Below are 26,177 nucleotides of genomic sequence, written 5' to 3'. Positions count from 1 at the left end.
AGGACATTAATAAGGAAAGAGTTAAGATCTATTTGGGTAAAGAAAACTGCCTGGTTATGAGATAATCATTTTTAAACTGTAATAAAGGATAGAGTTTAAAGCGGCTGTAGTGAACCACGGAGTAATCCACTGTGGTTGTTCAGGCTAGAGCAGAATTGGTGTATAGAGATGTGTGCATTGGTGGAATGTGGTTCAGTGTAAAGGAAAGTGCCACCACACTGAGAAGAATGGAAAGACAAAATTAATCAGAAATCTGAACCTGCCATAGGAAAAGAAGGATTTTCACTGTGCATGTGGTGACAAAGATTTACTTAGAATACGAATTCTCAACATTGGCGATAAACTCATGTCACCCGAAGAACTTTAAAAGCTGTGAGTGCTCAGAACTCAACCAGAAGAGTCTAGTCTAATTAGTCTGGCATGCAACTATGGATATTTTAGTTTTAAAATCCCCCAGGTGGTTAAAATGCTCAGCCACAGCCAGGAGAAACCCTAGTTCATAATGTTTTATACTATACTACAAAGCATAGACTACATGTAGTCAGAGATACTGGGAAAGAAAAACCAAAAAATCTTTTAAGTCCAAAAGCTTACCAGCATCAGCACCATCTACTGGAGAACTTGGGAAGAAAATATCAGTTTCAAGCCTCATTCCAAACCTTCATAGCTAGAAACGGTAGGTAAGGCTCAGCCATCTAGGCCTTCAAAATGTATGTATGGACACTTGCTATGGACTTAGGCTTTATGGTTGTTTATAGGAAGGAAATGCAAGCAGATACAGGCAGAAAACATAAAAGTAGTAGGATGGTATCCATGCCTGTGGTGTATCATTTAGACATACAATAGATACTCAACGTTTTAAAATGGAATCTACTTTGCTTATTTTGCCATGGTTTCTAGCTTTATTAAAAGATTATCATGGATAAAGTATATGTCATTCATACAGTGCAGAGGACCGCTAGAGCTGCACTGCTCTGTCCGGTGAATCTGTACTTTTTTTCACCAACTCATTTCTGTCTTCAGAACTTAGATGTATGCTTCCTGGATACCTGGGCCATTACATCGATGGAGGGCTCAGCTTTGGTAAAGCTGTATGCATAAAATTAGACAAGGAGCTCTTCATGTAGCTGAGTTGACAGAATGCTTACTGAGCATGCATGTAGCCCGAATTTGATCTTCAGATGTGGTAGTACACACCTTTAACACAGAACTTGGAAGGTGGTAACAAGAGAATCAGGTTCAAAGTCATCGTCAGCCAAATAGTATGTTCAAGGCCAGCATGGGCTACATGAGACCATGTCTCAAAAACAAGCAAACAAAAAGCATAAAGTCAGAGGGAGTTTCTGTAACCTCCATGTTTGGCTTCTTCCCTATACCTAAACCAGTACTGATTGCCTGGGACTTGCCTTCTATTTATCAGAGACACCTAAAAATTATCAGCAAATGTCAAGCAATGCCAGTCAGTGGAGAAAGCCTTTGCTCTAGACTGAGAAAGGACTTCACTGATGTATAACATTGGGGGTTTCAACTGTACCCGTTCAGCAGAGGCTATCTGTTCCGTGGTTAATCGGCATGCTCACCAATGTATCCTGCTCTTTATTTGGTTTAGACTGTGGGAATTTCACTTGTTCTGTGAACTGATGAGCACTCCCAGGATTCAACATATATCTGATGGTCACAAATGGATTTCAGGGATTTGTGGTAGTTCTTTATAAAGGGACTTGTAGGCCAGGCCAGAAAGTCTTTACCCATCAACAATTCCAGTGATTCTTAAGTACAGTGACTTTGGATCTAGTAGGTGATGGCATGTTGGTGACTTGACAGTATCTGGAGATATTTTTGGTTGTTACACTAGCAAGATTACTTTTGGCATTTGGTAGGTAGTGATCAGAGCTGCTACTCAAAATCCTCAATACACAGAACAGCTCCCTCCTACAGTGAATCATTAGGCTTCAAATGCTAAAAAATAGTAAAGAAATCTCTTCAGCTTTGAAACAAGAAAAGTAAGACTCAGAGAAGTGAAGTAGCACTCTAGATGTCACACAGAATGTTCTAAAATCTCTGATTTTCAAACCACCAGACTATAGTGCTCTGTAGTTCTAACTATTGCTTACAGCACTTTCTCCCATGAAATTCCCATTGACTTTGTGTCTCCTGCATGCCAGATTTACGTGCTGCACTCTTGGCCATTTTCTGTACCATCTATTGCACACTTTCAAGGTAGGCATGAGTATCCCTAGGAATATTTTATATATGTAGAAATACTGTGTACAAAGTGGTAGCATCAACTAGGAATATAAAGATTAGCCCTGTGGGGTTTGACTGAGAATGACCCTAATATTGTTCTTGAATTCTTGGTCCCCAGTTAATGGAACTATATGGGAAAGATTAGAAGGTATTCCTTTTGGAGGGGTGTGTGTCACAACAACAACAACAAAAATAACCCATGCCATCATCAGTTAGTTCCCCTATTTTCTCATAGTTGTGGATCAGATGTAAGCTCTCAGTTACTGTTTCAATGCCATGCTTGGCTGCCTGCTGCCATGCTACCCACGATGATGGTCATGGACTCTAACCATATGGAACTGTGAACATGTAAACTAAATTGTTTCTTTTATGTTTCTTTGGCCATGGTGTTCTGCCATGGCAATTGTAAAGTAAAAAAAAAAAATCCCCAAAGAGACTGAGACATGATTATTGCCCCCTGGGGGCTTCTATTTAAATTATAAAGCAAAGACATATATCTGTATGTAAGTATCAAGCTAACATTTCAGAAAAAGCCTATGATCAGCCAAGAGTTTTCCCTAACGTATCACAAGATTCCTCAAAAGGTACGTGGAAATTAGGAGTTGGAAGAGTGACTTTACCATTTGCCTTTGTATCAATGGATGGGTAAATGAAAAAGAGAATCCTTCATTTGGTTAATAAGAAATGTTTGAGCATATTGTGACAAGGGCAGTGTTTTGAACTCCTCATGTACAGTGGCAAATGGGACACAATATCCCTTATTCATGGAGCTTGTGTTCTGTGAGAAAAGCCCAGATAAGAGATCAATGAATATTAAGGTAAAATACTTACATATTTTTTGTTGTATTTTGATACAGGGTTTTTCTGTATTGCTTTGGAGCCTGTCCTGGAACTAGCTCTGTAGACCAGGCTGGTCTTGAACTCACAGAGATCCATCTGCCTCTGCCTCCCGAGTGCTGGGTTTAAAGGCGTGCACCACCACCAACAGGCTAATACTTACAGATCATATCAGACTTACCTAATGTTGCTATAAAGACATTTCTGCATTTCAGTAGGTCCACAGAGTGCACAGAAAGACAATCATGGGGAACAGAAAGAACAGGACTTAAGGTAGCAATACCCAGCATAGTCCAGGGACTATTGGAGTCTACTGTCAGTATGACGATAGTTATGTGTGGTATCTGCTGTCCCAATAGAGCCTAAGCATCATATACAGATAAGTAGATAGTTAACTGGGGGGGGGGGGCAAAACGGAGGTGTTGAGCTAACACATGCTGTGGTTATTTGTACTTTTAACATGACAGATGTTCAGCTACATGGAAGGCTAATTGTGGTAATTATTCCATTTTCTCCTCAATGTCTCCCTGATTATGTGAGAATATTTGGTACTCTCCATATTTTGCCTTATTTTTGTGTTTCATAAAGGCTCTAAAGCATTTTATTCTTGGAGTCACTAATATATGTCTGGTAACTTTGATTGGTAGTCCCTTTACTGTGTTCATTCTCCTTGCCCTGGTGATCTCAAATTTCCTTGGCTTTAAAATTGTTTATCACCAATTATGTTGAGTCATGTTTGTGAAGATTCAAAAGCAGAAAAGGATTTATGTTTATGTACATTCAAAAGCAAAAAATAACATTATTAAAACATTGAGAGCTTATTGACTAATTCTGGTAGAAGCCAGCAAATATTAAGAATTATAAGCCTGGTAAAAGGGGAGAGGGGCAAATCCCTTTTGTGACACTGTCTAGTTCTTGGGCTCTTTCTGGTTGCTTTCTTGTCTTTGAATAAAGGCAGAAAATTTCATGAGATACAGTTGTAATCTTTGGAGGTAAGGAATGCCGATGCTCCTCATTGTTGGATGCTCTTGTGAAGGACGTTTTGTTTGGGCCTCATGGCCAACACTCCAGGATCCTGGCATAAAGGCTAGGCTTTCTCAGTCCTTGACTGTGTGGAGTTTTATCACAGTGTTTGTCATACTGCTGATACTTCGGCAGCTGTTCTATGAGACCAATCTTGTAGATACTGGTACAATTTTCATAAGCCATGAAACAGACTTCCCTAGACATGGGGAAAATACATTATTAACTTCTTTCATTAAAATATACTTAAAGGACAGAGTACACTGGAATTTTTTAATTTTATCAGTTATAATCAGATTTTAGTATAGAATGGCGCTTTAGCTGTGGTTTGCAATGGGAATATTTCTGAATGGCTCCCTTCTCAGATCTTTTTTCTTTTCTTACTGTGACTGCCTACCCCTTGCCCTTTGACCCTGTCCTTGATCTTGGCAATAGCTGAGAAGGATAGTGAAGACTAGGGATTTTATAGTGATATTTAGCCCAGCGATGCTGCTGAGAAAACAAATCTGGGTCTAGTCTGGCCCACCGAAGGGTTGTCAAAAGTTTTTTGTTTTGTTTTGTAATGGGAACTAACTCTTTCATAGTGTGCTCATAACAAACAATCGTTTGCATTACTGCAATCACTTCATCTTGTTACCTCTGTGTCTGAGTATGCTACCGGTCAGTGTCTGTCTGTGAATGTATGGATTTGTGTGTATGAACTTATCTTCTTGACTGCTCCTATGAGAGTCTGAAGTTTTGAGTAGGGGGCTATGTGATCAAAGCTGGGGCACCAACCATGTAGTTCACATTTTTGCACAGGTAACTGTTCAAAATACAAAAAAAGAAAACAAAAAGGAAAGGAAAATAAGAAGGTAAGAAAGAAAAGAAAACGAGGTCAATCTACACCCTTGAAATGGCAGAGAGCTTTGTCTCAGTAAACTTTTAATGTAACTCCAACATTGAATAAATCTATGTTTGGAATATGCAACAGTTAGTTCTTAGTCCTGGGGGAAGTCTTAATCTTCTGCTCCTGTCAAAGGCACAGCTACTCTCCCACTTGAGGAAGTACAATAAACAACTGAATTTTGTGTTACAATCCTCTGTCTCTGTTGAAAATGTCATAAAGTTCAGGGATTTTGTAGACACAAGTGAAATATTGCTTATACAGTGATATATGGTAAGAGAAATCCAGACTATTTGTAGCCCATAGTCAGCGGAGCATCAAGATGCTGTTAGAGTGGCTATCTTTTCTCTTTTTCTGTTTTGCCTGAATCGAGTGATGTTTCAGGCATCGAGTAGTCTGAGACCCAGAGTAAAGCCATTAAGTCCCAGATGTTCACGATTTCCAAGGAAATGTTCTGCACTGTGGTTATTACTCAGATGGCTCCTTAAATGCTCTCATTTTGGCACCTTTTGCACTTGCTAAACTCAATTTGAGGAAAGAACTGGAGAGGGGGAATTTTGTAGAAAGCAATTAGCTTGCACTTTGGTGACCTTCATGCTTTCCCCATCATGATGAATTGCCGGTTAGCTCTTGTATCAGTCAGCAGGTAGCTTTTGCTAGAATTTTGTTATATGTTATAGATAACCAGTTTTATCTAATTAAACAATAATGATGGCAATGTACGACATTTTCTGGGAATTAATGAGCAGCTGGGAAAAGCTGATGGCTGGAGAGTCAGCCAAAGGCTATTAGCTTCGGTGCACCATTAATCTCCAGATATGCCCGTTCATGACATCATTGTTGGTATTGTACAATGAAAATGTAAGACAATTTACTGATATTCATTGTGTAGTCCGTACTAGCATGCTCTCCTTATGCATTATCTAAAAGTTATGTTGTTTTTGTTTAGTCCCAATTGTCCCTTAATCTAATTTTTTCTATGTAGCAGTTCCTAAAAATTGAATTTCTTGGTTTTTATATAATGGTTAGAGTGTTTTTAAGGGTTGCAATTTGGAGAGTTTTCCTTTAATATTTTGGATGGTAAAGCCAGAAAGTTTCTTCAGCTGTGGTTCTGGAATTTGAAAAGTGTGCATATTGTCATGACTATCTGCTTGTGGCAGGAAATGGTTGCAAATGCTTTGAATAGCAGCTGTTGCTAGCAAACATGTGCACTCACCAACAAGATTCAAAGAAGTTATAGTAACACTGAGAGGAGATGAAGGGAACTCTCTGCCAGGAAAAGCTGTGATGGTGTATCTATACAAGCCTTTGATTACTGCTACTGAATGCTAGGAGGGAAATTGGACTAAAATATTCACCACCTTCTTGTATAATTTAGGAGTATTTCTACATGTAGGCTCATATAGGCTATGGAGCAAGAACTTTTTCTAAAGCCTAAATGGGAAGATTTAGTTACTTTGTTTTCTATACTATTTGCCCCCTACATGAAAGAAAGTTCTTTAAGGCCACTGAAACTCCAGCCAATGAATTTTGAATTTGTTGCCAAACACAGAGCCGTTGGATATCATCTAAATTCAGCCATAAGTTGTTTATTTTGTACACCACAGGCATTATTGCCCTGGAAGAAATGGGCTGGTGGTATCTATCGGTCTATCTAAATGCATGTTAAGCGTATGCATTTGGGGGAGTAGAATGAGTCAGCATGTCATTAATCACAGCTTTGGAGGCACTGACTCACTCCTAGGGAAATGGAGTGGCCTCATTGGGGAAGGGTGTGAAAGAAAAACTCCATTCTTGGGTCGGTTCCCTGTTTCTGCAAATGCAAATCAAATTTGCACCCACTTCAGTGGGTGGTTTTCAAACTAAAGAAAGTAGCTGTGCACCCTATAAAGGCACACATCCAGCTTTTCCAGGGAAAGACCGTAATGAGACAGAACCCTGCTTAAACATACAGGGAGCCTAGGAAGAAAAGTAGAGATCACAGGAGTCTAGTGCACATCTAAGACCCAAATTCATAACACTGGCCTTATTCTTGCACAATTCAGCCAGGTAGGTCTTTGATATACTGTTAATTTTGGGGTACTCAGTAAAAAGGTCTCATCTTCATTAAAGGACTTTGAACTCCTGAAGGATATTTAGGACTTGGATTGTCTGTGGAAGTTGAAGGTTAGAGAGCAACTTGGAAGTCAGGCCAGAGAAGAGGAACATAAGTAATTATTGGTGGATCTTGTGCAATTTCACCTGTAAATACTTATATAGTCTCTTAAATTTCAATGTGAGCCCTATGTGGTGATGGATGTTTCTTTAAATACAACATGCTTTTCATGAAAATACTATATTATTGTTACAAATTTAATACTATTAAAATTTTATTGTACTGGTGAAGTAGGTATAGATTATCTAGCAGCTAGCTTTTCCCAGAATTTTTTCAACCACTTAAAATAAAATAATTAGATATGTTATTAGTTGTGCTTCCTTAGAGCTTTGTTTAAAATGTTCCTTCGTTAGTCTTCTCTGGGAGTAGGTTTGATTGAAAATGTTCACTGCTTTCCTGAAGCTCTAACTTGAGTTCATTTTGTTATGTGGTGACCACAGTTCTGGATGACGCCCCCCCTGGCACACAGGAATACATTATGTTACGGCAAGATTCCATCCAATCCGCGGAATTAAAGAAAAAAGAGTCCCCTTTTCGTGCTAAGTGTCACGAAATCTTCTGCTGCCCGCTGAAGCAAGTGCACCACAAAGAAAACACAGAACCCGAAGGTTTGTGCAAGACAGACACGTGATTTGCTCGTTTTCTCTCACCTCCCCCCATCTCTCTCTCCTCTACTCTCTGCTCTCTCTCCTGTTTTGGATTGTGCATTGCTGTCTGGTGTGCTGTGTATTGTTCAGTCCCTGTGAGAGCTATAGGAGACCCTGGCTGACTGTGTTATGCAGTGTTAGATGGGACACTGTAGAATACAGTCATTTCAGCACAGTGTGCAGCATTCTGCTTCTTGTAGCTGAAACATTTTCAGTTGATGTCATGACACTATTTCATTTTGGCTGCCAAAGTTGCTTGCTCCTGTAACCAGCACCTGCCCAAATCTGTTCCCATCACCTTGCATTCCTGAAGCAGCAGCCAGCTGGGGAATGACACTTCTAAAAGAAAATAATGAGATGGTGGTTTCAAATTTTCTGTCCCTTCTCCACTCCATAAAGCTTCTGCATTGCTTTGGAAGAATGCTCATGATCAACTTAATTCGCTGAAGCAGTCCCAGACTCCCCATGTATGCACGTCCACTTGCCACAGTGAAATGCATGTCTCAAGGAAACAATGAGGACTTCTTAACATTTTTTTTCCAGCTCAATACAGGTTTGGAGAACTCAGCTTGCTACTTACTTAAACTCAGATTGATGCGGTGTTTATTCCAGTCTATGTCACAAATCCCTAATGTTAACTCCTCTGGCTAAAAAGGGTATTCATCAACTTTCCAACATTTTTGCATGCATCAAACAGGATAATTTTTCACATTACAAATGTAGTGCGGTGATTTTATTATCATCAAATGTGCATTTCAACTACCAAATGACCTTTGCATATTGCAATTCATGTGAGAGGTTCTTTTACAGTAAGAAATTATCTTCTGGTCATTCATGATTGGTGGAGATTTCCAGTGTACAACATTGGATGAGAAAACAGTCATCTCAATGGTAATTGGAGTATACATTTTGCCTAATGTCTTCAAGTATTCTGTAAGTGACTTTGTTTCTATATCAAGTTGTTCTTTTCATAAGAATCGTCATTATGGACATGTTTCTGACGTGGAAAAATATGACACCAGGTTTCATTTAAAGACTCTCAGTGAGCTCTATCTCATAGTTTTGAAAGCAAAATGTTTCACCTCAAAATGTCTCTTTCTCTTTCTTCCAAATAGCATTTTAAGCGTTCATGGGCAGAAAATGAGAAGACTCTGTCTATGTACATGTACATTTTGGTAATAAAATAAAATATTTGCACTTATTTTCTACCACTACTTTTGCTAATCTAAACCATCTACGTTTGCTGAGAGTCTTAATGTCAATAACTAGTCACCTGAAGCTGTAAATGTTGACTCTTCCCATTAGGTAAAATCCACCTCATGGTGCTTTAGTTTAGAAGAAATTAACTTGAGTTTATTATATATATATATATATATATGTAGTGGCATTTCTATGTTAGTAAGCAGACAATATTTTGGTTTGGGTAATAAATACGTTGTTAAACAACTTACTGGTTAAGTTCAGTAAAGCATTTCATTAGAAACTTTATGTTTTCTTGACAATGTTTTAGATTAAGTGAAAAGTCCAATAAATGTAATACCCCCTCCTTTATTTTATTATTGCATTTATTTTGACAGGATCTATTAATTTTCAAGCACCGTCTGGACTGCATAGTGAATACTGTCATGAATATTATAAGATGTGTATTATTAGAAAATAGAAAGCCATTAGACTGTCTACAAGGGATGAATACTTTTCAATCTGTCATTTTGAACCCATAAATTCAGTGGTTTTCAATATGTTGAATGTTACTGTTATCTTTTCATCTAGAATGTTTTGAAGATAGCCACTGTCTTCTTTCAGATGATTAATTGTCCTCCTGGCAGATACTTGACATAGCAGAACTAACACTTCCTTTCTTATTCCTAATAATCATTTATCAATAGTATTAGATTCATCAGGAGTTTTCTTTGGAGACATTTGAACACTATTTACAATCATAATTTACCCTTTCAAACAAGCAAGGATTCCTGTGCTATTGGTGAAAAAGTGAATGTAAACATTTTATCCCAATACAGATTCACGGCATCCCAAGTACCTTAGATGGCAGCATACCAAACATGTTGTAGACAGACCTTGGAATAATATACTTAACTTACACATAAGAAATGGGAGCTTGTCATTTCCAGCAGGTGAAATGTCTGTTGATTTGGAAGGGTTCATTGGCCAGTTCAGCATCGTGAAAGGTATAGTTTCTAGTTCTATCTAAAAGTTATAATATTTTGCTCACAGTTATAACATTTTGCTCTATTTAATAGAAATAAAATGCTTCCTTATTTCAAATGGACATTAGAGATCAACCCTGTGGCTACATGAAAGCATTTTATTGTCATGTGTTTCATCTTGATGATGTATTCCCATTCATATTCACTGTGTTCTAGCATCAAACTTTAATTGATTCCTAAAATTTCAAAGCAAAAACAAACAATAGTCAATCTAACCATTGTTTGGATGTTCATATAACATTGGAAACCATCAATTGAATAATGAAAAAAATCACTAAGACTTGGAAGAAACTAAAAGTTTGAATAATAGCAAAAAATTTGTGTGTATTAGGTAAATGTAAAAGCTGCTTTTCTCTCAACAAATTGACAAAAAAACTATTCATATATTTTTGTGTGGGTTTTTTTTTTTTGGTAAAGCTTTGGTAGTTCTTTTGGCTGTCAATGTGTATGAAGGACCAGGCTATTTCCATTGTCTATGATAACTTGGCATTTGATATAAATAGCATAGTTAATATTGTTCACAGTCATTTATCTTTCAAAGTTGTTTTTGGATTATGTTCAAGGCCTTCAGAATCCATGCAAAAAGTTCTTAGAAATATCTCACTGGTTGTTTTTTGACACACTAATGCCAATTTTAGTTTACTAAAAGCAAGTTTATATTAATGAACAGCCACTTTCAAAACAATTTAAAATCTGTTCCAAATTCTTGTAAGGTTCTATGATGTGATTACTTCTATGCGATCCATTTATGATATAAGCAAGCACTTATATGTGAACTGAAGTTTGGCTGAAGAAGAACATATGAATATTTGAAAGTCTAATTTGGCTCAATACCAACAATGTTCTTTGTTAGAAGAAAGCTGCTGCATGACGAGTGGAGATCATTACCAACATATTTTTCTTGTGGTTCCAGGAGCCTTTTGGCAAGACAAAGTATAATCTTCATAGCTTTGTTCCTTTATTCACTTTCTCTTTCTATGCCATGGTTGCCAAAATGAAACTACTGATTTAGTACAACTTCTGGAAGCCAATCTATTTTCAGCATAGCTTCTATTTCCTAAATGCTACACATTGGGCTTTTCTTAATGTTTGAAGATTGTTAAAAAGAATCACAGCCAAGATACCTAAGCTAAGTAGATAGTGTTCAAGATCCAGAGAGACAAAGAGATTGTGGATTTCCAGTGTTTGGTTTTAACAGTGAAAAATTTTATTCTAATAGTAGTCTTGGATGTTTATGCTATATAAAAATAGCAACAAGCTCAGCAATCTGTCTTCAATTCTGGTCTGTGTATTGTTTTGTATTCATGTATGAATGTGGGTGTGTATACACACACATTCTTATCCCTTGAGACATCTCAAAAGTTTTCATTCCTACTAATATCCTTTGGGGAATAAAATATGTCCTAGAGCTTGGTGATAATATACCATATTGTTCACTAACAAAGTGAAAGTAAAAATTTATGTTAAATGCTTAAGAGGTTTTATAACCACAATAGTGGTGTCATTCTGACTCTCATCGTGGTGTCTCTAACTCAGAGCAAACACATGTCACCAAGAACATCAATCTGGCCTAGCTATTAAGAGAAGGGAAGAGGGAAGAAACTATTGAGCACCATGGTTGTGAAAATGTAAGGTTGTATTTTTCTCATTTTTAGAAAACAAATTTATTATTTGCTGTTGTGATTTTTTTTCATTTTAATACCAATTTCCCTTTTGGAAAACAAGTTCAGTGTTGATTTGAATTACTAGACAGTTTTATAAAAATGAACTACAGTTATTACATCCCTTTATTGCTAAGTTACAATTTAGTAACAACCTCTAATACTGGATACCTGAAAAAGATCTTTTAGGAAAGATATATCTGTGTGTCCCCTGGTAGATGACAATTGAGAAGAAATTCCTTTGCTATTAAAAACTGGAACTGTGTGTTTAGATGATGATGTAAATATAAAGATTTTTATGCTTATACTTTTAATTACAGAGCAAGTATAAATTAGTTCCCCCTGCCTTTGCTTTCTGATCTCAAGATTAACTAAAGGACAGCAGAGACTCTTCTACACTCATTGAAACAAATGATAAAGTTATTAGTCAGAATAAAAGTCAGAAATCAGAAGGCCTTCTTGCTGATCAGCATTGAACAAACCACATCCTTTCCCCACTGTGTACCCAGATATGGTTCTTTTGGTTGCATGTCAGTTACTTTCTAGAAGACAGCTTGTTTCCTAATGACCTTAGGAAGCAATATGTAGAGCTTAAACACAATCTCCTTTCCTTCCTATTTCTTCACCTTATATGAAATTAAGTCAGAATTTGGGCATAGCTTTTCTCTTTGGAAAACTCATGATCTAATCAAGGAAGTATACTTAGCAGTCAATAATTTAATTTCAGGACACAATAGACATTTATTATTACTCTCTTATTGAATACATGAATCCAAGTTCCATTTCCAGGCTGGCTTGTATAGTAGAAACCAATAACTATACTGTCTTTGAAAATATGATTCACTTTTTAAAGCAACAGACTTCCTACTACATTGAGTTTTATGTGTGAGGCTTTCTTAGTTAATGTTAGTATTAGAGATTTAGATATTTAATATGGCTGTTGTGGGAAAGTGCCCTGGAGTTCCATTGGGTGAATGATGCTAGTATATGGTAGTGATTTTGACTAAAATAAAAAGCCCAAAGTAAAAATCAAAGTATCATATATGAAAACTATGAAACCCATCCAATCATATTGATATTCTCCTGTCCAAAACCATTGTTAAGGGATTATTTTGCAAACATTCTGTGTGGCTATGATATGTCAGCAACCCTTCTTCTTTTCATAGCCACTTGATAAGCCACTTAAGAAAATATGTCCTTCTGACCCAGTTTGTTGGGGTCCAGCACAATCATGTCTCACACCCATAAAAGCATTGCTTGGATGACATTTGGCTAATGTCCTCAAATAAGGTCAACTATAATGTGCAGAAGTTTTCCTTTACCAAAGAAGTATTATTAAAATGTTCTGCTCATGCCTAGCCTGTCTTTTATTATTTGCAGTGCTGGAGCATGGCATCCAGGGCCATGTGTATGATGGCCAGATAACTCTACCATAGAGTCATAATTAGACAGTTGACCCTAACACTGAACCATAATTCATATCCTCATTGCTCTGTTTTAATGACCACATGCTAGTATTGTTGATCAAATCAATGCTTTCCAGTTATATTTCTTAAGCCATCGCTCATGATGGATACTAACATATAAAGATGAATTCTACAGAAAATATACATTTTATAAATTATATACCACAATGATAATATATGTAGCTCCATTTAAAATTTTGAGAAGTGTTGTTGATTATGAAGCCATCTTACTTAATTCAATTATATATTAAAGGTCATCTTATAGCTGCTACAACTATCTTACTCCTGAGCTCTATTAACATCCCACAAATCTCACCCTGAGAAAAGTTCTGCTAGCTCCATTAAGTAGTGCATTTGTATCAGACCAAACCTTTGATAAGAAACCCATTTAAAAAATAATGGTTGCTGATCCCTTCCGTTCAGGCTTCCACCTACCAGATACAACTCCAAGTGCTGTCCGTGAATCAGTCTAGGAATGTAATTGTTTATTTCTAGTGCATGACTAGATAAGCAGCTTGTGCTAGATGTGAAATAATGCACTGATTCCTTAGTCAAGACAGTATTTCTGTCTCCCTATGCAAAAGGCTATCAACTGAACTAAACAAAAATGTGTTGGTGTCATAGCTCAAAGGCCAGACCTAGAACAGAGGAGTGTGTTTGCCTAATGACTGCTTTAGCATAGCAATCGTCAATTTTATTTTTGTATATATATTTGTAATTTAAATTTGAAACAAGCTGGTTTTACATGTCAATCCCAGTTCCAGCACCCTCTTGTCTTCCCCTGTTCCACCCACCAACCCCCATCCCAACCCCTTTCTGCTCCCCAGGGAGGGTGAGGCCTTCCATGGGGAGTCTTCAAAGTCTGTCATATCATTTGGAGCAGGGCCTAGGTCCTCCCCCATGTGTCTAGGCTGAGAGGCCCCATAGACTGCCCAGGCCTCCTAACTGACACCCACATTAAAGGATTCTCAGTTAGTCCTATGCTGGATTCCCAGCTATCAGACTGGAGTCCAGGAGCTCCCCGTTGTTCAGGGCAGCAGTTTCTGTGGGTTTCCCCAGCCTGGTCTTGACTCCTTTGCTCATTACTCCTCCATGTCTGAAACTGGATTCCAGGAGTTCAGCTCAGTGCTTAGCTGTGGGTGTCTGCTTCTGCTTTCATCAGCTACTGAATGAAGGCTCTAGGATGGCATATAAGGTAGTTGTCAATCTCATTATCAGGGAAAATCATTTAAAGTCATCTGTCTACTATTGCTTAGATTGTTAGTTGTGGTCATCCTTGTAGATCTCTGGACATTCCCCTAGTGCCAGATTTCTCTTTCAACCTGTGATGGTTCCCTTATTATGTTATCTCTTTTTTTTCTCTCCTCTATCCTTTCCTTGACTCAATCTTCCTGCTCTGTTATGCTCACCCCTCCTCTCTCCTTCCTCCTAACTCCTTATCCCCTCCCCCATGCTTCCAATTTTCTTGGGAGATCTTGTCCTTTCCCCCTTCTGTGGGGGACCATGACCATGTATGTCTCTCTTCGGGTCCTCCTTGTGTCCTAACTTCTCTGGCGGTGTGGACCAATCCTCAACTTTAACTTCATATCTGAGGACCTTTTCAATGATATTGATGCTTGAGTTTAGCATCAGACTCAAACCAATCAACCACATCAATGCTGCAGGAACTCTTGTAGTGAAACTACTCCCAATGTGACTGCAGTGTCCTAACAGAGCTAGAATCAGTGTACTAGAAAAAAAAATCACCTTGTCAGAAAGCCAGTGTTTGATGGCAGCTATCAATTCAGAAATTTTATCATGTCAATTACATGGGCCTATTCAGGACGTGGCTTGTAATTAGAGGTCACAGTTGGACAGGTATTCCTTATATTGTTCTTAGAAGTTGGAGGCATGGAAGATATCAATGGTCTCCAACACACACACACACACACACACACACACACACACACACACACACACTTTCAAACTTTAATACTTTTCTTTTAAGTTTATCATCAAAGTGTTTTCATTAAACTAGCCAGCTGTTTTCCAGAGTAGTGTGCTGATTGGCCACCTTGTAACCACCATTCTTTCTTAAAAGCACTTGTAGCAAATGTTCTTTCTTGTTTCCAAGTGTAATTAAGTGTGCTTCTAACTATGGGCAGAGAGCTTTTCCCTGACCCACATGTGAAAGTAGATGATGGAGAAGTAGCAAAGGATGTTTAGAGATGCAGTAAAAGTACTGCTAATTCTTCACCACTGCTCTGTAGCAAAATGGCAAATAAAGCTCTATTCAAGCTACTTGTGACCCCAGGTATCAGTCCCTGAACCATTCCAGAGGCTGTCATCATTGAGACATTGCTTTCTTTAGACATAGACACAATCAGCTACTGTGGCTTAAAATTATCAGGGCAGCATGTATTTGAAAACTGATTCTGAAGGGATTGAGAGACTTTAATTGCATCCCTGTTTATAAGTCATTCTAAGTATTCTAAATGATATAATTCAGGTATTCATTTGTTATATACTATAACATGTCTCAATGCGCTTAAGAATAAACAGCTTAAATAATTCCTAAGGGAAAGTGTTGAACAAGAGATCTTACATTCTGTATTTTATCAGCGCTTACCCTTTCCTTGCCTCACAGCCAAAATACACACTTACTTCATCACATCAATGTCACATGTCCACTTCCACATAGGTGTTAGCAGATATCTATTTATGAGACATAGCTATTTTAAGATATTTATTTTCAGAACAAGTCCAAGTTTAAATTGGTCAGTGTGTTTGCCATTCCTGTGTGTCCTGAATTGTTGCATCACTATGCTGGAATAAGCTGTTCAGGTACTGACAACTTAGTGATCACCTTAGGCCAGTGGATATTCCACCTCAAAATCATGTTTCATAAAATGATCTGATGACCAAAGTCCTGGTGGGATGAAACAGTGAGGAGTGACTTATGCCCTGTCAACCAGCTTATTATATGGTTGACTTTCACAAGCATTTTAATTATACACAATTAGTCCATTTGTTACCTGAAGGATGAAGAAAGAGGGACCAGGTATTTCTTTGATGTGTACTTGGCAGGATGTTCTGCATTATCCTTCACGTAGGGGTAGATGGTCACCTATTTTTTCTGTGCCAGTAAATTCATGTTTATATTTGCTAGACTTCCCCAGTCACTGAAAAGATAAGCATCATTAGCCTTGGAGGGCATGATAAGGAGTCTGAACTGTAGATGTATACAACAACTTGTTTACATTGACACACAACTTATCAGTGTCCTAATAGAGATGTCAAGTCAAGCATGCATAACTTCCACATCTAATCTTTACTGTGAACTGTGCAGCCTCAGCTCCTCTCCTCCCACACTTTGCCTCCTCTTTTCAGTCCCAGGGTGAGAGAAAAGTGCTAAGCAGCATGTTATCCACTGCTGAAGAGTCAGTGTTCACAAGAAGGCTACAGAACTATCTAGAATCTCTACGAGGATTACCTACTTAATTCAATGGTGGACTTAATTTAGGTACTTTCTGCATTGAATATTATCATACACAGAAGGCAGGGCTTATGCAAACCTGCACCTTTGAGATTATGTTGCATGCTTTAATTTCCTTTGTTCCCTGTATGGACACCTATTGGCTACAAGTCATTTCTCCTATAATACTTATTTAAGTGGAGGAATACTTCAAACCCATAGTTTATCTCATGAAAACATTGGGCCTTTGCTCATTATTCTATAGGTCAACTTACTATGCAACTGTTGTGTTTCTCAGGTGGCACCCACAAAAACCTGTATTTCCACATTTGGACACTCTTAGTGAGAGAACTCACATGTTTAATTATTGTTCTGGAAGTCTAGAATTTTATGCATAGTTTGCATTAAAGAATTTTGTTCACTGAGGGGCTATCCTTTTTGTTTAATCTATACATCAGAATAGGGAAATTGGAGTCATCAACACGTACATATTACAGTTATTCTATTTATTTTGCTGTCTTTATATCTTTTCTCTTTTCCTGTCCTTCCTAATCTGCATCCTCTATGAGCACAAGCATCATTCTCTGGGTTAGGTACAGAACTCTCACTGCAGACTTCCACAGGCATGAGATGTCTTGGATAAACTCTGCTAGAGATTGGCCATTATTTGTGTGGTGATGCAATTGATTAAAGCACACACACACACACACACACACACACAGGAAATGTTCTTCTCTATGGATATGGAAGTATACACACCTCGGTATCCATCACTGTTTAAAATAGTTCATTAAAGAAAAACACAGCACAACAGTAGAGCTCAAATGGTTGTTCTATTGGAGCCTTTTCTGGGATACATCCAGCCCAGCAAAACTCATACTAATCATAGCCCTCAACAGGATAATGTGGGTTCAGAAAAGCTATTCATACAGTGAGGACATTTGTCTAGCAGGCTGCCTCAGGCTGTGAATAAACTCTGGCTCTTTTCATGTAACAAGAGTGGAACAAAGGGTATTTCAAAAAGTGGGGATTATAGAAGCTGGCAGCCAAAAACTTTGCTTTCTTCTTCCTTCTTCAGCTATTATTTCCCCTGTACTCATTTGATTTTCCTCTAAGAAGGTAGTATTTTGGATCCATGTTAGAAGATGCATGAATTGATTCGGTAAAGCTCTAATTGGCATGCATGGTTAGCTGTTCATTTAGTGGGTAATTGGTTAAATATCCCCAGAATATTTGTTGAGGGAGGAGAAAAGTCCCCAAAGGAATGAGAATAGTTTGAGAACCTTTTCATATAGTGCCCCTTTTTCATGCCACTTTTTCTTTTGGAAGAGCGTTGTGTATATTAGGTAGCCTCCTCCTCTCTGAGGACTACATTAAAACATACAGACTTTATTTCCTCCATGTCAGTGGAGCTGTACTGAAGAGATACCACAAGCATAGCATAATGTCTGGTAAAAAGAAGCACTCAATAAATATTCATCATTACAAACAACTTATTCATCTAACAAATTTGGATATTTTGGGTTCAATGGGCCATTTGCCCTAATTCCAAGCAGCCAGTGACTGTTTCTAATCACCATTAGCAGAATGGATGTATTTGTCAATAGATATTTATTGAGTGTTTTGCAAAGTGAGACATTTTGCTGTGTACTAGGCACAGCGTGGCAAGAGAGATACTCAATCTGCCCTAAGTGAATTAAGGAGTGACAGGAAGGCACAACTTGAAGCTAGTTTTATATTTATAAGTTTATAAATAGCTATATTTATTGCATTTTTCATCATTCTAGAACATGGCAGCTAAAACAACACCATATAGTTACATTTGTGCTTGGTAGAGAAGAAGCTAGGGTAACAAAGCTATTCTGGCATGACTTTGATCCTCCACTCTTTTCTCATTCGTACCTCATGAATCCTTTCTATATCTTTCATTCACTAACATGTTAATTCACGTGTTCATGCAATACTTACTGAGCTTCCTTTCTTTGTATCAGATAGCATATGACATGATCCTCATATTTCTTAGGAATGAGTTCTAGGGTGTTGATACATATATAAGCCCTCATCAGCCTGTTCCTAATACTCATACTTAAAGAGAAAACATTTCTTTGATATACCGATTTTGATACTTTTAGGTAAATACCAATAAGTACTTTGCTGAAAAATAATAAAGCTATTAGGTTATTTTGAAGAGACTCTGAAGAGTTTTCCATGGTAGTTGCACTAATGTAGATTTTTTTTATTTATTTAAATTTGAGGATGATTTTTATTAGTGTTTAAAATAAAAAGCCTGGGGTGAGCAAACTGTAAATCTTGGCAACTGCAAAGAGAAGGAAGAGGAAGAAAAGAAAAAGCCATGCTACTTGAGTTAAGCTGGAATGGAGGTAAGCCACATGGCAGCAAGATCATGAAAAAGCTCAAAGTACCATCAAACATAAACTTAGGCTCTGATAACATCTTACAAAAAAATAGAAATAAGAAAACGGAAAACTTATATGTTCCTGAGCCATAGGTAGACCTAACAGAACCTCATAATGACTCTGTAATGGCTGCTCAGAACCAGGAATTCTGGGTAGGGAATATGTATTGTCTCATTAAAAGAAAAGTATTCCTCCCTTCTCTTTAATATGGCATTGTGTGAATAGACCTTCCTGAAGGATGATCCCTTAGCCATGTCTTGGATTTATCCAACAGGATTAACTATTAAGTGTTTGGTAATTTGGACTATTAGGACCACCCAGGCCAGAGATTTCATTCTCTTGACCCAAAGGGGATAGCTTTCCCTTGATGTGTTTTTAATGTTACTGTATCATTCACTCCTCTGAAGAGGTGACCCTCAATTCACTTAAGAGATGGGCTTAAATTAGAGAATGGATATAATCAATTTTTAACCCGGATATCTATCAATCCGATAATACTACATCCATTCACTAGGAGGAAATATCATATGATCCAGGGATTCTCTCCCACCTTTACAAATAGCCTCCATGGTAGAGTCCTTACATAGGAAGGTAAAGAACTGGAACTTTCTTTTGGCATTTCTGACCAGCTTTCAAGGCCCCCTATGCTATATCTGTTTCACCTTTGGATAAGGTTTCTTTCTTTCTACATCTCGATCAGTACTTGGTGTCTTTTGATTGTCAAAAATGGAAATTCTAACAGGTGTGATATTTTATTTCATTGCATCTCATTTAATTTATGTCTTCATAATAAGTAGTGATACTGAGTGTTTTTTTTTTTACTGTGTCCATTATCAATTTATATGACTTCTTTTGGGAAAGGTCTATTTAGACACTATGTCCATTTCTTAATAAGATTATTTGTTTTCTAGTTCTTTGAGTTCCTCATATATTTTATTATCTATTATCTATTAGTCAGATATATAGCTTAGAAAATTTTCTCCTAGTCTGTAGGTTCACTCTTTAATGTCTTCCCTATTTCCTTCATTTTTATTTAACCCCTTCTGTATATTTTTGCCTATACCTCTTAATATTTTCCCAAGAGATTTGAAGCCAGTATGACAATGTGATACCTGTATGTCAGCACTATTCACTGCACCTAAGATAAGGAATCGATCTAAAGTACTGTCACTGGATAGTATGGTATATGCAGAGGAATACTATTAAATTTTTAGAAAGAAGAAATGCATACATTTATAATAACTTGAATGGAATTATACAACATGCTACTAAATAAAACAAGCTAAACACAGAAACATAAATATTGCATATTTCCTGTCTCCATGTGGAATCTAAGCAATTGAATTCATAGAAACATAGAGTGCATTGGTAGTTTAGAGACACTGTAGTAGGTGCATGAACAAAGAGATAACTAAAATATACAAACTCTCCTCCATTCTATAGGAGAAGCTAACTTGATTCTCCATTTTCTCCATCCTTCATTCCTTTGTTTTTCTTTCTTTCTTTTCCTTTCTCTTTTCCTTTTTTTCACAATCTCTTTACTACTCAGTGAATAGAGTTAATAGGAAAACACTGTGCAGTTCAGTGTTCCTGGGAGAGTGGATTTGAATGTTCTTATAACAGTGGATGTCCAGTTTTGGAACTGAAAGGAAGTAAAACTTTGATTTGTAAGAACATAATACAATAAGTCACAGCAGTGGAGGCCCCGAAAGATACTGAGTCAACAGTGACGTTCTCAGGAGTGAAATAAGTAAACTAGGAGAATGAGGTGCTAACAAAGCTAAGTGGAGATTTGGGTTCCAGCAAGGAAATTTAAAAGAGCATTAGGAAAGGAAGTGCTAATGAATATATGTCTCTTGTATATATCTTTTAGCATCTAGGCACTATAGTTTAATTCCCTTCAGTGTGTAACTGAATTCTCTCTTTACATATTACACTATGGAGAATAATTGTAGTCACCAAAGTGGGTTAGGATAAATGACTCTTTGTAGACAGACATGAGGGATCACATACAGTCACAATCTTGATTTTTTTCATTTCTTATTTGTCAATTTTATTGTAGTGAATATGCCCAATATTGTAATAGCCTAAAATATTGTATCACTGGGAGTTCTTTCTTTAGATTTTTAATTCTTTTTTATGTATATGAGTCTTTTGTCTGTATTATGTATACCACATGCTTAACCTGATTCCCAAGGAGACCAGAAGAGGACACAGGATCCCTGTATCTGGAGTTACAGACAGTAGTGAGCTGCTGCCATGTAGGCACTGAGATTGAAACCATGTCCTCTGGTCCTATGCTGGTTTCCCAGATATCAGACTGAAGTCCATGAGTTCCCCCTGGTTCAGGTCAGCAGGTTTCCCCTTGCTCAGGTGGGTTACTCCAGCCTGGTCTTGACCCCTTTGCTCATACCTACTCTGTCTCTGCAGCTGGGAAGCTGAAGCAGATACCCACAGCTAAACACTGAGCCAATATATTTTAAAAATTAAAAGCAACTTACCACTGGATTAAAAATGCTACCAATGTGTTTTTCCATTGAGTAATACTACTTTATGTAAATGTAACACATTTTCTCCATTCATTCTTCAGTTGAGGGGGATCTAGGTTGCTTCCAGGTTCTGGCTATTACAAATAATGCTGCTATAAACATAGTGGAAGATAATATATATATATATATATATATATATATATATATATATAGATATATATATATATATATAGTTCCCATTCCACACATCAATCCCAGTTCCTGCTTCCTCCTTCCCTCCCATACGTCCGACCCCCTGCCATCCCATACCCCCCTACTCCACAGGGATACATCCCGGCCCCACCACCATAGGTCTCCTAGACTACCCAGGCCCTCCAACTGAGACCCACGCTCAGGGGGTGTGAGTCTGTCCAACACAGGCTTCCCAGCCATCAGTCTGGGGAACCTCAAGCTCACCCGCCCCCGTTCAGGCCAGCTGCCCTCCGTGGGCCTCTGCAGCCCAGTCTTGATTCTCTTCCCCTATCACTCTTTCCTGTCAGCAACTGGACTACAGTGTTAGGCTCAGTGTTTAGCTGTGGGCGTCTGTTTCTGCCTCCATCAGCTACTAGATGAAGGCTCTATGATGGCATATAAATTAGTTATCAATCTCATTATCAGAGAAAGGCATTTAAGACAGCCTTTCCACTGTTGCTCAGATTGTTAGTTTGGGTGAAATGTCCTTGTATAAATGTGCAACTTTTGGGTATATGCCTAAGAGTCGAACTACTTACTGGGTCTTGAGGTATAGTAATTTCCATTTTCCTGAGGAACCGCCATACTGATTTCCAAAATGGCTATAAAAGTTTGCAGACCCAGCAGCAGTGGAGGAGTGTGTCCCTCTCTCCACATTCTCTCAGGCATAAGCCATCCTAGACCCTTCATCTAGTAGCTGATGGAAGCAGAAGGAGACACCCACAGCTAAACCCTACTTTAGTAATCCAGTTACAGAGAGTGAGGAGGGATGAGCAAAGGGGTCAAGACCAGGCTGGAGAAGCTCACAGAATCAGCTGACCTGAACAAGGGGAATTCATGGACCCCAGTCTGATAGCTGGGAAACCAGCATAGGGTGTTAGTTAGGAGGACTGGGCAGTCTATGAGGCTTCTAGTATGGAACAGTATTTATCCCTAGTATATGAGTGAACTTTAGGAGCCCATCCCACATTGAGGGATACTCTGTCAGCCTAGACACATGGGGGAGGGCCAAGTCATGGCCCAAATGATATGACAGATTTACTCTCCCTGGGGAGCAGAAAGGGGATAGGCCGGGGTTTGGTGGGGGTGATAGGGAAGGATTGGAGGTTAGGAAACTGGGATTGACATGTAAAACAACCTTGTTTCAAATTTAAATAAAAAGGAATAAATAAATAAAAATAATACCAACTTAATATGGTATGTGCAAGTGAAATACGAAGTCCAGTGGGGAGACGCTAGCTGTGGCTGGCTGGCAGGCAGTCGGACGTGCTCCAGTGTCTTCAGAGGCCGCCGCTGCCGACGACTTCGCGTGGCTTCTCCTAGGCTCTTCCGAGCTGCGAACCTCGCCACACGCGCCTTCGTCAGAACCCGCCACCATGGTGAAACCGCAAAGGCCGGCAAAACCCACGGTGATTCCAAGAAAATGGCTCCTCCCCCAAAGGAGGTGGAAGAGGATAATGAAGATGAAGAAATGTCAGAAGAGGAAGATGATGACAGCAGTGGAGAAGAGGTGGTCATCCCTCAGAAAAAAGGAAAGAAAGCTACCACAACTCCAGCAAAGAAGGTGGTTGTTTAGCAAACAAAAAAAAAAAAATGAGCAATTCCCACACCAGCTAAGAAAGCTGCTGTTACCCCAGGGAAATAGGCAGCAGCCACACCAGCCAAGAAGGCAGTTACTCCAGCCGAAGCAGTTGCTACACCTGGGAAGAAGGGAGCCACGCAAGCAAAAGCTTTGGTAGCAACCCCTGGGAAAAAGTGGGTAGTCACTCCAGCCAAGGGGGCTCAGAATGGTAAGAATGCCAAGAAGGAAGACAGTGATGAGGATGAAGACGATGAGGATGAAGATGACAGTGATGAGGATCAAGACAAGGAGGAGGAGGAAGAGGAGGAATTTGAGCCACCAGTAGTGAAGGGAGTGAAACAAGCAAAGGTAGCTGCTGCTGCTGCTGCTCCTGCCTCAGAGGATGAGGATGATGATGATGATGAAGAGGAAGAGGATGATGAGGAGGAGGAAGATGACTCTGAAGAAGAAGCTATGGAGATCACACCTGCCAAAGGAAAGAAAGCTCCTGCAAAAGTTGTTCCTGTGAAAGCCAAGAATGTGGCTGAAGAGGATGATGATGATGAGGAAGAGGAGGATGAAGATGATGAGGATGATGATGATGAGATGATGATGAGGAAGAGGAGGAAGAGGAGGAAGAGGAAGAAGAGAAAGAGCCTGTTAAAGCAGCACCTGGAAAACGGAAGAAGGAAATGACCAAACAGAAAGAAGTTCCTGAAGCCAAGAAACAGAAAGTGGAAGGTTCAGAGTCAACTACACCTTTCAATCTGTTCATTAGAAACCTTAATCCAAACAAGTCTGTTGCTGAATTAAAAGTTGCCATCAGTGAACTTTTTGCTAAAAATTATCTTGCTGTTATGGATGTCAGAACTGGTATAAATAAATAAATAAATAAATAAATGGAATTTGAGTCTGCTGAAGTCCTAGAGAAGGCCTTGGAGCTCACTGGCTTAAAAGTGTTTGACAATGAAATTAAACTGGAAAAACCAAAAGGAAGCGATAGTAAAAAAGTTCGAGCTTCAAGAACACTTCTAGCAAAAAGTCTTTCTTTTAACATCACTGAGGATGGATTAAAAGAAGTGTTTGAAGATGCCTTGGAAATCAGATTGGTTAGCCAGGATGGGAAGAGTAAAGGGATTGCTTATATTGAATTTAAGTCTGAAGCTGATGCAGAGAAAAACTTGGAAGAAAAGCAGGGGGCAGAAATTGATGGGTGATCTGTTTCACTTTACTATACTGGGGAGAAAGGACAAAGGCAAGAAAGAACTGGAAAGAATAGCACTTGGAGTGGTGAATCAAAAACTTTGGTTTTAAGTAACCTTTCCTACAGTGCAACAGAAGAAACTCTTCAGGAAGTGTTTGAGAAAGCAACTTTTATCAAAGTGCCCCAGAACCAACAGGGCAAATCTAAAGGGTATGCGTTTATAGAATTTGCTTCATTTGAAGATGCTAAAGAAGCTTTAAACTCCTGTAATAAAATGGAAATTGAGGGCAGAACAATCAGGCTGGAGTTACAAGGACCCAGGGGATCACCTAATGCAAGAAGTCAGCCATCAAAAACCCTGTTTGTCAAGGGTCTATCTGAGGATACCACTGAAGAGAACTTAAAAGAATCATTTGAGGGCTCGGTTCGTGCAAGAATAGTCACTGACCGGGAAACTGGGTCCTCTAAAGGGTTTGGTTTTGTAGACTTCAATAGTGAGGAAGATGCCAAAGCTGCCAAGGAGGCCATGGAAGATGGAGAAATTGATGGGAACAAAGTTACTTTGGACTGGGCTAAACCTAAGGGTGAAGGTGGCTTTGGTGGCCGAGGTGGAAGAAGAGGAGGTTTCGGGGGCCGAGGTGGTGGCAGAGGAGGAAAAGGAGGCGGATTTGGTGGCAGAGGCCGGGGAGGCTTTGGAGGTTGAGGAGGCTTCCCAGGTGGCCGAGGAGGAGGTGGTGGAGACTTCAAGCCACAAGGAAAGAAGACGAAGTTTGAATAATTCCTTCCCAATCTTTCCCACTTAATTTTAAAGAAAGGACTCTGGGGTTTTACACTGTTACCTGTTATATGACAGAGCCTTTTAAGGACATTTCAACAGATTTTTTTTCTTACAAATAGTTTTTTTGTTTTGTTTTTTTTTTTTCCCGTTGGGGGTTGTAAAAGAATGTTTATCATGTTTTTTGCTTCAGTGACTTTAGGACAAATTAATTAAAAGTCCTAAAGTCTTAAAAAAAAAACAAACAAACAAAGTCCAGTGGGCATGTGTGCTACTGTTTCTTTCATGTAAAATCAGTTTGTAGTTTTATCTTTTCTTCAGTCATACATGCCAGGCCCCTGGTAGATGTATAAGGTATATAATCCCAGTGCTATTGATAAACTTGAGCCAGATGTGTTGACTTTCTTGACGAGCAGACACTTGAAAAACATCCCTTGGCTCTACCCTATAGGTACCAATGGCTTCCCCTCAAAATCAAAGCAAAAATGTATGTAGAGTCTGACAGATGTCACACAAGGAGAAAAACATGCCTTATTAAAAAATGCTGAATTACAAGGTAAGTATGTAAACCCAGTAGTTATATTTAGAAAATTATTTAGAGCCAATCAAAATATTTCTATTTACTCATAATCAAAACCTATCTTTTGGGGCTATAAGATAATACTTTTGACTTCCTCCAAATTCTGCATTTCTCCTCCTTAGTCCTCCTTGACTCCTTCAAAAGATCGTTCTGTAGAGCTAAGGTGATTGTTCCATTTAAGAAGAGTGAGATAGTAGGCTAAAATAGTCATTCCACAGTCGTTTGAAATGCATCAAATCGCTTTCCTCCATATGTCTACTATAAAAGAGTGGGAGAAGTGGGACAGGGTCTCTTTCTTCTGGGAGCTTAGAGTGGACAC

General features: G+C 38.6%; 1 pseudogene; it reads left to right on the top strand.

Moving 5' to 3' along the window:
* Positions 1–4,083: 4,083 nt before the first annotated feature.
* On the top strand, positions 4,084–25,397 carry LOC127217772 (nucleolin-like; annotated as a pseudogene).
* Positions 25,398–26,177: the final 780 nt, after the last annotated feature.

Source organism: Phodopus roborovskii, unplaced genomic scaffold, assembly GCF_943737965.1.
Source record: "Phodopus roborovskii unplaced genomic scaffold, PHOROB, whole genome shotgun sequence".
Lineage (NCBI taxonomy): Eukaryota > Metazoa > Chordata > Mammalia > Rodentia > Cricetidae > Phodopus > Phodopus roborovskii.
This window is presented reverse-complemented; position numbering and strand designations above follow the sequence as displayed.